Source organism: Manis javanica, chromosome 12 (assembly GCF_040802235.1).
Source record: "Manis javanica isolate MJ-LG chromosome 12, MJ_LKY, whole genome shotgun sequence".
NCBI lineage: Eukaryota > Metazoa > Chordata > Mammalia > Pholidota > Manidae > Manis > Manis javanica.
The window spans coordinates 102,841,641-102,857,433 of NC_133167.1; the positions used below are offsets into that span (position 1 = coordinate 102,841,641).

Genomic DNA, 15,793 nt, shown 5'->3' on the forward strand with positions numbered 1-15,793 from the left:
CCTCAGAGATGGGGGCAGAAAGAGAGACCGGTGGGTCCTGGGTTAGAGTCCGGTGCCAAGGGCTTGGGCCCCCCCTGCAGTCTCTCTGCATTGAGGACTGATGACTGAGTCTTGCCTCAACAGTTACAGTGTTACTTAGAAACTAGTTTTAATTCAGGCCATGGTACAAGTAATATTTATTTTCAAACGTACTAGAAACCAACCTTTATTACATTTTAAAGAACATCATGATAAGAAGGAGGTTCTATATTAAAATTTGAATATTGTCTTGATAATAAACAGGTTGACAGAATCCGTGCTAGTCCTGCCCTCTACCAATGCTTTTCTCAGTGTGACCTTTAGACCATCTGTATCAGAATCACCTGGGGTTCGAAATAAAATATACATCACTGAGCCCTACCTCAGCTCCATGGAACCAGAATCTCTAAGGATGGAACCAGTAAATGAGCATTTTAACAAGCCTCCCAGAGCATTCCTGAGCACAGGGTAAGCTGAGACGTGTGGCCCTGGGCTACATATTTTGCATAAACCAAATAGGTATTTTTATCATTAGCCTATTCAAGAGAAATTGTTGCAAGTAAATCTGGCTGAATTATTTTCAAAAGTGACACATTCCCATTTAAGGAGGAAACCAAAATTCACAACATGAAGAGGGTGAGAATATCTGTCTGAGGAAATTCTGGCTGAAAAGTCAGTGACACTTCAAAATTAGATTTTGAATCATCCTTTCTTAAAGTAGTAAAATCAGTAAATTACACACTGAGAAAGCATTTTCTATGTATCTTCATAGTTGAGGTATCGGGTACACATTTTTGTTGACTATATTGTTTGGCAGTATATTCAGAACGATTCTGAAATTATATAGATTTTCAAATAAACCTTTAAATACATATTAGTTCTATTTATTATCATAAATTAATGAGTTCTTTGTATGAATACACACTAGGAATGGACTCATGGATAGCTTTCAACAGAAATAAAAAATACATATGTATCAATAAAAGTAAGAGCTGGGACAGTGATGCCACCCAGATGCCAACATGGGTTGTTCCTGACTTTGCCCTCCGTACAAGAACAACCAACTAACAACCATTCAAGAGTGAGACACCATTGAGGGGATCCTAGAACACAGAGGTGAGCCTGAAATACCCTCAGAGATGAAGAGAGATGCCATTAGAAGGTAAGAGAGGCAGCTGTGTGTTGACCACGTTGCCCCTTGCCCTGGACAGCATGGCACCATATGCAGAGGTCTTCTCTGAGCCTCCAGTTCCTCCAGTGGGAAAGAGAGCAACAGGGGCAACCATTTCCCTTGTGACTCCCACTGGGGGTCACTTTGCAGGAGCCCCTGCTGTGATCTCAGTCTACGGGGATTGCAGGAGAATCTGTGAGCTCAGCCACTGGGGATCTGAATGTGAAGGAGATGGGCTCACAACAGCAGCACATGGATCTTGGCAGATTCAGTTCATACCCAGAGTAACTCATAGTAATGGCCACGAGCAGCTTTGCTCATTTGCAGAGCTGAGTTGGGGAGCCCTCTGACCAGGGCACCTGGCAGAGTGTAGATCTGCCTGATTCAGGTCCTCCGATGATGAGTTTGGCCAGACCTCCTACAGCACGGTTTGCTCACACCCAGAAAAGGAAGCCAACCACAGCCCCCCACACTGTGAAGAGTGCCTGCCAGGCCCATATGGCTGAAAGGCTGGTGGCCATCCTAGGAGCTGAGCATCCCCGCAGCGCTCGAGCCAAGGTGGGCAGAGCTCGTAGTTCATCGAGCAGGCCAATGGCCCTGTTCGGTCAGAGAACTTGGAGAGTAGGTTGGCTCGACTTATGACAACGCACAAAGAGCTCTACCGGCTTTAGAGCTGCTCTTCCCGTTGCACCTGGGCAGGGAGTCTCACAAGCAGCCCCTGTGCCTCACAAAATACAGGCCTCAGCCTGTCTGACCCGGGACTTCAACCAGAGCACAAAGGAAGCTGCAAAGTCCAATCGGCCTATGTCAATATCACTTGGAAAGAGAGCACAGTCCATGGTGTTCCCCATGTGCAGAGCCAAACCGACGGCCTTAGCTGACCAGAGAATTTGGTGCATATTCTGGCCTGATTTGAGAACCCAAGAACGAACTCTACAGACTTCCGTGCTGCCTTGTCGGGGCAGGGAAGCGGACGGCAGCCCATCTATTACTGCATATAGTGCCCAGTCTTGACCATCTAGAAAGCTTGACCAGAATCCAGGCAACCAAGGAGCCCATCCCACGGCCTCACTTGGGTAGGCAGCCAAGCCAGCAGCCCTGCCCAAGTACTCAGCCAGTGGCATCTCCGTCACCCCCATCCTCATAGCTCCGTCGCCTCACCCAAAAATAAGCCACGATAGCAGGCCCCACGTGACCAAGATAATCACTAGCAGACACACAGAGAAACCAGACTGAGCCACCTGGTGAGGAACCATCTCTTCCACAGCAAACTGGTGAAGTCTGAAGACGAGCCCATTACTCAAATGTGCAATACCAATGTCAGGAGTCAAGAATCACAAAACAATCAGGTAAATATGAAGCCGCCAATGGAAACTAACAAAACTCCAATTACTTACCCTAAAGCAGTGGAGATCTCTGAACTGCCAGACAAAGAATTCGGAATTATCTTCTTACTGATCTTCAGACTAATTGTCTTTCATGCACTACAAGAAAACACAGACAACTACATAAAATTAGGAAAACAATGCATGAACAAAACGAAATGTCCAACAAGGAAATTACAACCATTGAAGAATAAAAACAAAAACAAAAACAAAACACCAAACAGAAATCCTAGATTTGAAAAATACAGTAGCTGAACTGAAGAATTCATTAGAGAGTTTCAAAAGTAGATTTGACTATGCAGAAGAAAGCATCAGTGTCTTGAAGGAGGACCCTGGAACGTCCCAGTCAGAGGAACAGGAAGGAAAACGAATGAGAAGGAGTGCAGAAAGCCTACAGGAATTATGAGACACAATGAAAAGGAAGAATATTTGCATTATAGGAATTCCAGGAGATGTCAAGAAAAAGAAATGGACAGAAAGTATATATATATATTTTTTTATTTTGGTATCATTAATATACAATCACATGAGCAACATTGCGCTTACTAGATTCCCCCATTATCAAGTCCCCCCACCACATACCCCATTACAGTCATGGTCCAGCAGCATAGTAAGATGCTAGAGTCACTACTTGTCTTCTCTGTGCTATACTGCCTTCCCCGTGCCAACCCCCTGTGTTATGTGTGCTAATCATAATGCCCCTTATTCCCCTTCTCCCTCCCTTCCCACCTGCCCTCCCCAGTCCCTTTCCCTTTGGTAGCTGTTAGTCCATTCTTGGGTTCTCTGAGTCTGCTGCTGTTTCGTTACTTCAGTTTTTTCTTTGTTTTTATGCTCCACACATGAGTGAAATCATTTGGTATTTGTGTTTCTTTGCCTGGCATATTTCACTGAATAACCTCTGGCTCCATCCATGTTGTTGCAAATGGTAGGATCTGTTTTCTTCTTATGGCTGAATAATATTCCATTGTGTATATATACCACATCTTCTTTATCCATTCATCTACTGATAGACGTTTAGGTTGCTTCCATTTCTTGGCTATTGTAAATAGTGCTGTGATAAACATAGGGGTGCATGTGTCTTTTTCAAACTCAACTGCTGCATTCTTAGGGTAAATTCCTAGAAGTGGAATTCCTGGGTCAAATGGTATTTCTATTTTGAGTTTCTTGAGGAACTTCCATACTGCTTTCCACAATGGTTGAACTAGTTTACATTCCCACCAGCAGTGTAGGAGGGTTCCCCGTTCTCCACATCCTCACCAGCATTTGTTGTTCCTTGTCTTTTCTACATTGGCCATCCTAACTGGTGTGAGGTGATATCTCTTTGTGGTTTTAATTTGCATTTCCCTGTTAATTAGTGATGTGGAGCATCTTTTCATGTTCCTGTTTGCCATCCGAATTTCTTCTTTCGAGAACTATCTGTTCATATCCTCCACTCATTTTTTAATAGGGTTATTTGCTGCTTGGGTGTTGAGGCATATGAGTTCATTATATACTTTGGATGTTAACCCCTTGTTGGATATGTCATTTACAAATATATTCTCCCATACTGCAGGATGCCTTTTTGTTCTCTTGATGGTGTCCTATGCTATCCAGAAGCTTTTTAGCATGATGTAGTCCCACTTGTTCATTTTTCCTTTTGTTTCCCTTGCCCGAGGAGATGTGTTCAGGAAAAAGTTGCTCATGTTTATATATTTAAGAGATTTTTGCCTATGCTTTGCTTTCTTCTAAGAGTTTTATGGTTTCATGACTTACATTCAGGTCTTTGATCTATTTTGAGTTTACTTTTGTGTATGGGGTTAGACAATAATCCAGCTTCATTCTTGCATGTGGCTGTCCAGTTTTGCCAACACCAGTTGTTTAAGAGGCTGTCATTTCCCCATTGTATATCCATGGTTCCTTTATCATACATTAATTGACCATATATGGTTGGGTTTATATCAGGGCTCTCTAGTCTATTCCATTGGTCTATGGGTCTGTTCCTGTGCCAGTACCAAATTGTCTTGATCACTGTGGCTTTGTAGTAGAGCTTGAAGTTGGGGAGCATAATTCTCCCAGGTTTATTCTTCCTTCTCAGGATTGCTTTGGCTATTTGGGTCTTTTGTGGTTCCATGTGGATTTTAGAACAATTTTTCCCTAGTTTGTTGGAGAATGCTGTTGGTATTTTGATAGGGACTGCATTGAATCTGTAGATTGCTTTAGGCAGGATGACCATTTTGACAATATTAATTCTTCCTATCCATGAGCATGAGATGAGTCTCCATTTATTGTTATCTTCTTTAATTTCTCTCATGAGTGTCTTGTAGTTTTCAGAGTACAGGTCTTTCACTTCCTTGGTTAGGTTTATTCCTAGATATTTTATTCTTTTTGATGCAATTGTGAATGGAATTGTTTTCCTGATTTCTCTTTCTGCTTGTTCATTGTTAGTGTATAGGAATGCAACAGGTTTCTGTGTATTAATTTTGTATCCTGCGACTTTGCTGAATTCAGATATTAGATCTAGTACAGAAAATATATTTAAAACAGTAACAGCTGAGGACTTCCTGAACCTAGGAAGAGAAATGGACATCCAGATCCATGGGGCCCAAAGGATCTCAAATAGGTGGACCCCAAATAGAGCCACACTGAGACATATTATAATTAACATTGTCAAAAGCGAAAGACAAAGAATTTTAAGGTCAGCAAGAGAAAAGAGAGAAGTTACATGTAAGGGAAACCTCATAAGATTATTTGTGGATTTCTCAACACAAACTTTTCAGATCAGGAGAGACTCAGATGACATAGTCAAAATATTGACAGAAAATGACTGCCAACCAAGAATTCTACACCTGGCAAAGCTGTCCTTCAGAAACAAAGGAGGAATAAATACTTTTCCAAACAAACAAAAGCTGAGGTTGTTAATGACTAACACACCTGCCTTACAAAAGGGAGGGGGGTTCTTTGAGTAGAAATAAACTAATACTAGTCAATAAAAGCATAAAAAGGTAATGTAAAGCTCACTGGTAATGGTAAATATATAGTCATAGTTAGATTCTTCAGTATGGTAATAGTGGTGCACAATTTACTCACAATTCTAGTTTAAAAGTTAAAAAAATGTAGGACAAATAACCGTAACTACAACAAGCTGCTGTTTGTTACACAATTAAAAAAAACACATTGTAAATTCCAACAGCAATAACCTAAAATGTGTGCCCAGGTTTGGAGGAAGGTGGTCAGCTATACAGTAAGTAAGTGCTAGGGATGGAATGCATAACATGCTGACCGTAGCTCACATTGCTGTATGATGTACAGGAAAGTTGTTAAAAGAGTAAAACCTAAGAGTTCCCCTCTAAAGGAAAGACTTTTTTCAATTTTTCTTTTTATTGTATCTGTATGAGAACACGGATGTCAGCTGAACCTCTTGTGGCAATCATTTCATCATATAGGTAAATCAAACCGTCATGCTGTGTGCCTTCAACTTATACAGTGACGTATGCCCATTATTTTCACTGAAACTGGGGGAAAAATTTAAGAGCTTTATTTGGAAGCAAGGCACTTGCAGGTCAGCCTCGCATGCTATTTCCAGGATAGTTTTCCGAAGTATTGCTCGTGCTAAAAGCCCTTAAATTCTTAACATAAAGCATTATCTCTGCCCTGCCATTGTCTCTCCCTTTTTTTGCAATTACTTGTCTCTGAATGATGCGACTTTTAACAAAGTACTAGCATTATATGTAAGGATGTGCTCACGTTTCCCCTTACATTACAAATTTAAGGTCCTTATTATAGTTGGGAAAACATTCAAATAAATCTTTTTACATTGCCTTAACTACCACAGTCAGCACCAGCGGACCTGGTGCTCATTTTCCCCTCCCCCCTCCTCCTGACTCACCTTACCTGAGCAGGCTCTTTCTGCAGAGTGCTCAGCACATAACATGCATTAGCTCCCCTGATTTTTGTAGCAACCCCAAAGTAGTTACGACTATTCCCCCCATCTTAAAAATGAATAAATTCAAAAGTAATTACCCACTGTAAATCAAAGAGCCAGGATTCATAACTCTGATTCCAGGGCTTGCGGACTAACAATGACTCATATTTCCTCCCTATCAGAAAAGAGCCAGCTCTGATTGTGAGTTCACCTCTTCTACGCACAGATATAAATGATGTACACACAGAAACACAAACTAGAGCTTAATGAAAGAGAAATGCCTCTTAAAAGCAACATCAATATGACCCCTATGAGAATTCCACCAAGAAAACACTTTTTGGTTGCCTCAGTCTGCCTTTGAGAAAAGCTAGTTACCTTACAGAGTGAAAAAATGGGCCTTGACAGAACTTGAGGTCCTGTTTCACAGTAAGAGCACTTTTCTTTCTGTATTTTATGTGTTGTATGGATTTATAATAAAATTGCTCCATGTATATTTTACAATTCCTTCATTTATTTCTCTAAATAAAATTAGTACAATCATCAGCACATATTTTTAAATGATGGCTTAAGGCTAAACTTGCAGAAGGTTTCAGTTTCAGAATGATGGTTCTCTCTTCAATAAGTGATCTATGTAGAATAGAATTAAATCACTATTTCAAGGGTTGGATATAGTTTTTGGATTTGTGACTCTGACAAAAAATTTCCTGGAAGACTGTAACTGTTCCAATGGTCTTTAGCTTGTGGAGGTTGGTAATCCTCTTTAAAGGACCAGGAAAGTTAAGTAGAGTAAATTTTAAGCTAGCTGTTACTGAAAATTACAACTCATTGAAAAACTGTCTATGACAACACCTTAGGGAATAAATGTGGATAATAATGGTTTATGTGTGGTTGCAAAACAGTAATGAACTTGCCTAATCAATTGTTCTGAATAGCAGTAGATCACAGTGGAAAGAAAAATACACATCTTTATTGACCCCTTGAGCATTCTGTTCCTTTTCATTCATGTGACTTTTGAATGGTTTCCCTTTATATTTAATCATGTAGTGACAGATTAATTCTAAAATTATTACCCATAGCTCTTTCTAAAGGCAGAATTTCACATAAATAACTGAAACAGGAGTAGAAATAAACCCATTATCATTGCTTCCTTATGGAGATGATATGTTATGATGGAAGAATTTTTTAAGAAAGGACCTAGGAAAAGAACAAATGCATATTGATAAATTGGAAGAGAAGTGAACTGTGACCTGATCTCACTTTATTAATTTTGGTTATCTTCCTAACAGAGGCATATTAGTACAGAGAGACATATTTGTCATGATCTTTAATAACTTATAATAAACTAGTATATGATTGAGTGATTGCATTGGGCACATTAATTTTACATGTACGGAATTGCCATATGTTCAGGGTTTTAAGTTGTAGAAAACAACTTTTATCTTCTGTTCACTCTCCCAACTCCTACCACATTCAGATTTTATATATATGTCAACCCAGTTCATCTAACAGAGCTACTGAAAGGATCAGATCAGTTTATGAAAACGACCCACAGCCAAAAATCCACTTGATGACACCAAGAGTCATCACCAACAAACGGAACTGTTTGTCAAATGATTTCATTTCATCCCAGCATTAAATCCACCATACAGGAAGCAGCAGAAGGTCCTCTTTGTATCTGCTTATGTCAGAAGATGTTGTGAGAATCAAATAACATTTGCAATTTTAAAAGGGTTACGTAGAGTTTATCGTTAATATCTTTCATTTCCTAACCAACTATTGCTCTTCCAGATCAACTGTTTCCCTTTTCTATGGAATATAAGTAGATTTCACATCTGTAGCATAAATATTCTCAGTTCAATTATTTATGCTTAACCCAGTTAACCACTGCTTACTGCTTTTCTTTTTGTTTTGGTTTTTTTTTGGACTATTTGCTTCACAGCATTTTTTCACATGGTATTTATTAGGTGAATTTAAAATGACTTGATATTTACTCTGTGGAATGCTAGCTGTCTGCCACCTGGGGACATGACCCTTATTCTAATTTTTCCACATGCTTTTTTGTCACTGGTCTTTTTGGGAAACCTCAAATTAAGGTACTTTCCTCCCTCAAAATCTGCTGTGATTTTTGGGTAATGTGAATAGTTGTGATGACAGAATTAATTTGTGTATGAAAATATGAGGGGGAAAGTCATTACATTTAACTCAAATTGATAGTTAAGTCTGTGAAACTGGATAGTAAGAGCAAACCAATTGTATAATGTCAAAAACCAAAGCCAATTTCTTGAATTGATTTTTTGAGCTTTTTAAGGGTTTAATATAGTATAAGGGATGAATTGAAAGGTAGCAATTTTTATTTTAGAGAAATAAAATATTCAGTTCAAGGCATGTATATACTTTACATGAGAATTTCCAAAATTCCCAAATTTACTAAATAGATTCTTATTGTTATGTATTATTTTGGATACAAGGAAGAGAAAAATAAGTTAATATTGAGTTGTTTTTCTTAAAGAAAACAGAATCTCAACAGGGGAAAAAGAATATGGTGAGATTTAAAATTACTAGAAAAGAAAAAAGTACACTGAAATTTACATTATATTAGTAGCTCTTTTGCTAATAACATAACTACAGACAATACTGAAAAATGCCTACACAGAAAAAAAAGAGGATAAATAGACAACAGCCACTATAATAGGAAAATGAATCATGTAAAATAGAGCAAGTGAGAGTTTTTCTATAGATTTTATTCACTGGCCCTTTTAACCAAAATGAAAAAATAAGTAAAGCATTATTAATAATACTATTTGATAATGTGGGATGATGAACTATATTATAAAACATTAGTACAATACTAAACAAACCTGTAATTCTTCATACTGTTTATTATTGGTTTCAAGTCACCATAAAATGTATATAAACTTAACTTTCTGCTTAAAGCTGCTTAAGCTTTCTAAAACCAAATTAATTTTTTTTTCACTTAGGGCAAATATTCATTTAATACCTTGTAGTTGATTTATTTATTATACATATCCTGCCTAATTTATATGTAATTACCTTCATATTCACAGTTGATCACAGTAAAATATACTCAGCAAAATAGAGTCCCAAAAGAAAAGCAACAGTATTGCAGTTCTTTTCCATCCCGAGTTAACAGCCTTTTCTAAATATTCTAGTGTTCATGCTATATAAGCCACATATACATTTAAAAGAAAATTTCAAAAGCCTTGCTTACTTGATGACTTCGTTTTTGAAAAAGAGCATTTCTGTCAACTTTGTCCTGTTTCAAGAGAACAGAGCTCCTTTTAAGAATGCAGCAAATAGTTCCAGCATGATCTTTTCCTTTATGTTTTATTTAAAATGTTAATGGAGTAAATCCACAATTCACATAATTTATTTTGAAACACTTTTGTGCAGAATAATGTATTGTGAGAACAGTGACATACAGGCAAGTTTCCTTAAAGAACATGCATCAATTCTGTTCCCTTTTGAAGCATACTGCAAATGCCCTCTAACAGGGCACAGCAACGTTACATAAATCATCTTATATGAAAAATTAACATGACATCAAATATTTATAAATATTAATGTGTATGTTAATATAACCAAAGCTGTAACAAACAATCATAACCTTGCCAAGTTTCCTAGGCCAGGCGTCGCTGATGATATCCATTATCTCTGGAGGAACCCGCAATTATGGAAGGTGTGCACAGGGTACTATGTTCTTAGCTGCTTGTAAATTTATCCATTAAATGTCTACCTTATATATAATGTTAACCCTTCATGCACACAGTCGTAAGAAACAGAAAGATAGTTCATGTGGGTAAATATCTTAAAAATCATTTCTATTTGATAGTCTATGTGGAAAGTCCCAGATTTTGCACATGACTTTATGCATTATTTGGCATATGTGGTATCCTACAGATAAAATCACTTGGGCTGAACTCACTAATATGTTTAATACCACATGTGCATTTAAATGTATGTTACATGCTGTTTAAGAAAGTCACCCTTTTCAGAGATGGATTGGTGATTTGTGGCTCTAGAATGTAACGTGCTCTGGTACCTGTACTCTACCCGGGAAAGCCCTCTTTAGAAGTGTCTGTGTTGAGAATGGGGTGGGAGTGGGAGTTCCTGGGCTTGCCTGCATGCAGGGGTGTCAGTCCCATAGGTAGAGTTTTTGATCATATTTTATGGGGGCCACGGGTCAAGGACATGGTAGCCAGGCAGTTTTGTTTGAGGTTCTTTATTTCAGACTCAGCTCTTTGAGAAGGTATGGTTCATTTGGCCCATGGACGTTAGAGCAATGTGATTTCAGATGAAAGGGAAAAGGACCACCCTTTTAATATATGCCTAGGGTGCTGGCTCAGGCATACCTAGCTCAGAATCCACTGGCTTTTCAGGGGCAAAGCTGGAAGATGACATTATTTGACTACAAGCATACTTTTGGATTGAAGATGTTTTGCTTCCCTGAAAGACAACTTCTTTGGAGGCCTCCTGAATCCACCCGTCTTCATCTGCTTCCATGCTGCATTTTTCATTCTCAAGCACCCAACTTCTGTTTCCGGTCTGACTCCTCGGTGTTAGAAAGAGACTCTTCCGTGGTGCAGGACGCTGGGGGGAACCTGCTCTAAGTCATTTACGGGGGAAAGGGTTTCACCTTAGGTGTGGTCGCAATGTATGAACTGTCTTTCCTACTTGGAAGATTTTTGTCCATCTGTTGGATCTAGGGCTGAATTTGGGGCATTTTGACTCTGGATAACAATGCTCATTCAACCTATTTTTACTCTCTGAAAAACTAAATACAGAATGATTAATGTCTCAAGAGGTCAAAAAAGGCCATTCGAAATATCTTCTAATTAGAGACTCATTTTTTTGCAAGTCTTTAAAAATATAATTGACTTTAGACGGATATTGAGCCTAATACACAGTTTGGTACTAGCCATTTTAATCAGGTAAGAGACCAATACTTAACAGCTCTCATTCTTAAGTGGGTCAGAATTTTGGGGATGCAGAGGAAAAGGATAAATTGCAGACTAGACTTTACTTTGTTACATGTGAATTTAAATATATATTTAAGACACAGTCTTTCAAATCCCCCAAAATATGTTATCATAGTTTGCTATCAGCCTTTTTACCCCTCAAAATTCTATTTATGTTTTCCCATGATTCCAATCATGTAAATTTTTCCCTCTTAAAAACAAACAAGCAAAAAATGCTTTATCTTTATTTCCCTGCCAGCTGATGCCTCTTTTTAATTTACTTAAATACTATATTTTCGTTTTATCTGTAGGAAAAATCCTTAAAGGACTGCTTAGATTTCATGTGTCTAAATACTCTACTTCCATCTTCCTCAAATCCGGTCAAGCTTTCATCCCTGCCATTCCACATCAACCACTCCTGTCCAGGTGGCCAAAAATCTCCCATTGCTAAATGCCAAGTTCAATTCCCAGTCTTCATTTTACTTGAAGTCATCCTTCATGGCTGACATACGTTAACCCTTCCCTCTCCTTGATGCACTTTCCTTCACGAGGCTCTAAGGGCTGTATTCCCATGATTTTCCTCCACCTTCATGGGCCACTCCTTTCCAGGCTCTTCCCTGATGCTTATTCCCACCCTTTTAGTTTGGCGTATCCCAAGGCTCAGACCATGTTCCTCTTTCTTTTTTCTGGGCTCATTCCCTTGGTGAACTCTACAGTGTCAAGGCTTTAGTAACACTGAAATGCTAACATCTCCCCAATTATATTTCCAGTTCTCTTGCCCCCTATTGTCTATTCTCAACTCAGCAGCCAGAGTGAACCTTTTAAAACATGTCAGGCAATGTCCTGTCTTTGCTCACAACCCTGATCTCACTCTGCTCTATTGTGTATATTCTTCTCATAGCTACCATTACTTAATAACATTCTAGATAATTTACTTATTGTTATATATACATGCATACACACATACACATTTGATTTTATTTATAATTCTTATCTGGTGTTTGACTTATTTCAGATTTCTTTTGCTAGCATGGTGGGCTTATATTTTAAGAAAATACAGATATAATAACATTTTCACTTATATACTAAAAGATCCATCAGTGTATATTCATTATTTATTTAAGTCCAGTCAGCTCTCAATTATCTCCGGTAATAGAGTAAGGACAAAATGAACAGATGAAATCTATTCCTAGTCCCCAACCACAACTTGCAATCTCTTCTCGAGTCCTTTACAAGACAGCAATACCCCCTTTCTCCTTCTTTGTAGACGCGCTTCAATTGTGGAATGACCTTAACAAAAACAACCCAAGAGAGAAAAGGAAGTAAAGCACAGGGTGATCTTAAATCCTCTCCTAAAATTAAGAGAGTAAATGAAATGTCTAATGACTTACCAAAGAAAACAAACTGGGATGATTTTTCAAATACTGTCTCTGGAAGCACAGGGTCACTTCCAGATAAAACAGTTGACTGCCCTTTATTAAACTGCACCGACTATTTTGCAAACCATGTAGTTTAAAAAGGCAGCATCTTATAAGATAAGCATTAATGTACTTTAACCTTCAGAATAGCAGTTAGCTTTTAAAATGTGAATGTTATCTTTATGCATTTTATAATCAGCAGATGAGGACAAGTAAGTCTTTTTTAATAATATTGTTAACTACAGAATAACAAAGTCTTACAAACATGGCATCCAGACTGTCAGCATTAGAATAGACTTCCTGGCTATTCTTCAACTAGCAATAATATTGACCTTTTTACTAAGTGTGAATAGTATTTATCCAGCAAGGAGTCAATATCGAGCTGGAACTGCAAGGTCTTAACAGCTAATCCTAAAAAAGCATCACTCAGTGGAGGTTGGGGGTGTGTGTGATTAGCATAAATGCAAAAATGAAAAGATTACATAAGCAACTGTGCTCAAATATGTATACAAGTTTTTATAGTTGATATTTATCGAACACTTGGAAAAATGGGAACCAGAACTTGAAGATTGCTTTTTTCTCCCCAAGAAAAGCTGCATTAAAAAAGAGTAAAATAAAATGCTTTCAGACACATAGAAAAGTCCACTATAAGTTAACACCTATTGTGCCGAGATATGTCAATAGTTGTTGATTACTTTCTCTGCGAGGACCTGACGAAATCCTGTAAACTAGCATTGACTTTGATGCTATAAAGGGTCAGAATATTTCAAAACACTCCTGATGCTGCTTTTTTCTTCTATCCTTCGAAGAACCTAGTCAGATGAGTACTGTGTACACAAATCTGTGTTCCCCACAGGACGATGAGGGGAGGGAAGAGGAGCCAGTGTGTGAATGTGGCTCAGAGAAAATGCTCCTAAGGAGAGGACAAAGCAGTTCATCTGGGGAGGGGGTTCAAATTCTATTTGTGATCATGTCAATAGAAAGTCAAGTATTTGGAAGAAAGGGGAAAAAATGCAGCAATTTTATTGCTGTAAAACTAGAAGAAAGAAAAAGAGGTATGGTGGTGTATATTGTGGATAGGATTTTTCCAGCTTTATAGACAGAACTTTTAGAATTGAGAAAATGTGTTATCTGTGGCCTAGCCTGGGGTCTAAATGCTCTAGGAGATGAGCTGAATAAAATGTTAATTATATTTACAACAGATTGTTTACTGGTCCTTCCTCTATTATTCCACCTACGGCAAAGAGAATTTGGACCTTCTAGCCTATCCTGATTTATGTCAAGATACCTTCCACTGAGAACACTTCCAAAAACACTTTTCAAGGCTCGCATTATCCTGATACCAAAGCTAGAGAAGGACACTTGCTACATAAGTGCAGAGGTAAAAACTCTCAAAAGAATATGAGAAAACTGAATTAAAGAGCATATTAAAAGGATCATACACCATGATCATAGACTTGGGATGCAAGGATGGCTCAGCATACACATATCAATCAATGTGACATATCACAATAATTGAATGAAAAATTAGAATTTTATGATCATCTCAATAGATATATAAAAAACATTTGACAAAATTCAACATCCTTTCCAGATACAAACTCTCAACAAACTGGGTAGAGAAGGAACATGCCTCAACATAATAAAGGCCATATATGACAAGCCTACAGTTATAAACAGGGTGAAAGGTCGAAAGCTTTTCCTCTACTATCAGGAACAAAACAAGGGTGCCTACTCTCACTACTACAATTCAACATGGTACTAGAAGTTTTAGCTGGACAAATCAGCCAATTAAAAGAAACAAAGGCATTTAGATTGGAAAGGAAACAGTAAAACTGCCATTATTTGCAGGTGACATGATTTGTATATAAAAAAACTTAAAAGCTCCACCAAAAACCTGTTCGTTTTCAATTTACAATTCAGTAACATTTCAAGATACAAAGTCAATGTAAAAACACAAAAACCAGTTGTGTTTCTATTTGCTAACAGCAAACTGTATTTAAAAAAGATAAAACAATCTCACTCACAGTAGAATCAAAAACAAAATGCTTAGGAATAATTTTAATTAAGGAATTGAGACTCTGTACCCTGAAAATTGTAAGACATTGAAGAAAATGCAAACAAATGGAAAGATATCCCATGTTCATGGATTGGAAGAATTGATACTGTTAAAATGTCAATACTATCCAAAGCCATCTATAGATTTGGTGCAAGCCTTATCAAAATTTCAATGGCATTTTGTTACAGAAATAGAAAAGGTAATCCTAAAATTTATATAGAATCACAAAAGACCCTAACAGGCAAGCAATCTTGAGAAAGAACAAAGCCAGAAACATCACATTTCCTGATTTCAAGCTATCCTACAAAGGCTACAGTAGTCAAAACCATATGGTAATGGCATTTAAAAAAGAAAGGCACATAGACTGGTGGAACAGAATTGAGAGCCCAGAAATAAACCTACACATAAATGGTCAGCTAATATTTGACAATAAAGCCAAGAATACTCAATATGGAAAAGTTAGTCTCATCAGTAAATGGTGTGGCAAAACTGGAAATCAACATTCAAAAGAATGAAACTGGATCCTTACATTACTCACAAAAATTAACTTGAAATGGATTAAACACTTAAATGTAAGATCTGAAACCATAAAACCCTTCGATGAAAACATAGGGAAAAAGCTCCTTGACATTGGTCTTGGCAATGATTTTTTGGATATGACACTAAAAGCACAAGCACCGAAAGCAGAAATAAATAAGTGAGCTACATCAAACTTAATACTTCCCAATTTCAAAAGAAACAACCAACAACTCAATAGCAGCAGAAAAAAAAGAAAAAATTGATTAAAATGGGCAAAGGACCTGAACAGATACTCTTCCAAAGAGGTATACAAATAGCCAACAGGTACATGAAAGGTGCTCAACAT

General features: G+C 37.7%; 1 protein-coding gene across 2 annotated transcripts in view; it reads right to left on the reverse strand.

The window, feature by feature from the left end:
* The window catches only part of TENM3 (teneurin transmembrane protein 3), a 2,338,142-nt gene that overhangs the window by 547,596 nt on the left and 1,774,753 nt on the right, over positions 1 to 15,793 (reverse strand). For both annotated transcript variants that reach the window (XM_073219194.1, XM_073219195.1), the window contains one exon: positions 2,587 to 2,673. The gene's annotated coding sequence lies outside the window, so the exon portion shown is untranslated. The remainder of the gene's footprint in view (positions 1 to 2,586; positions 2,674 to 15,793) is intronic.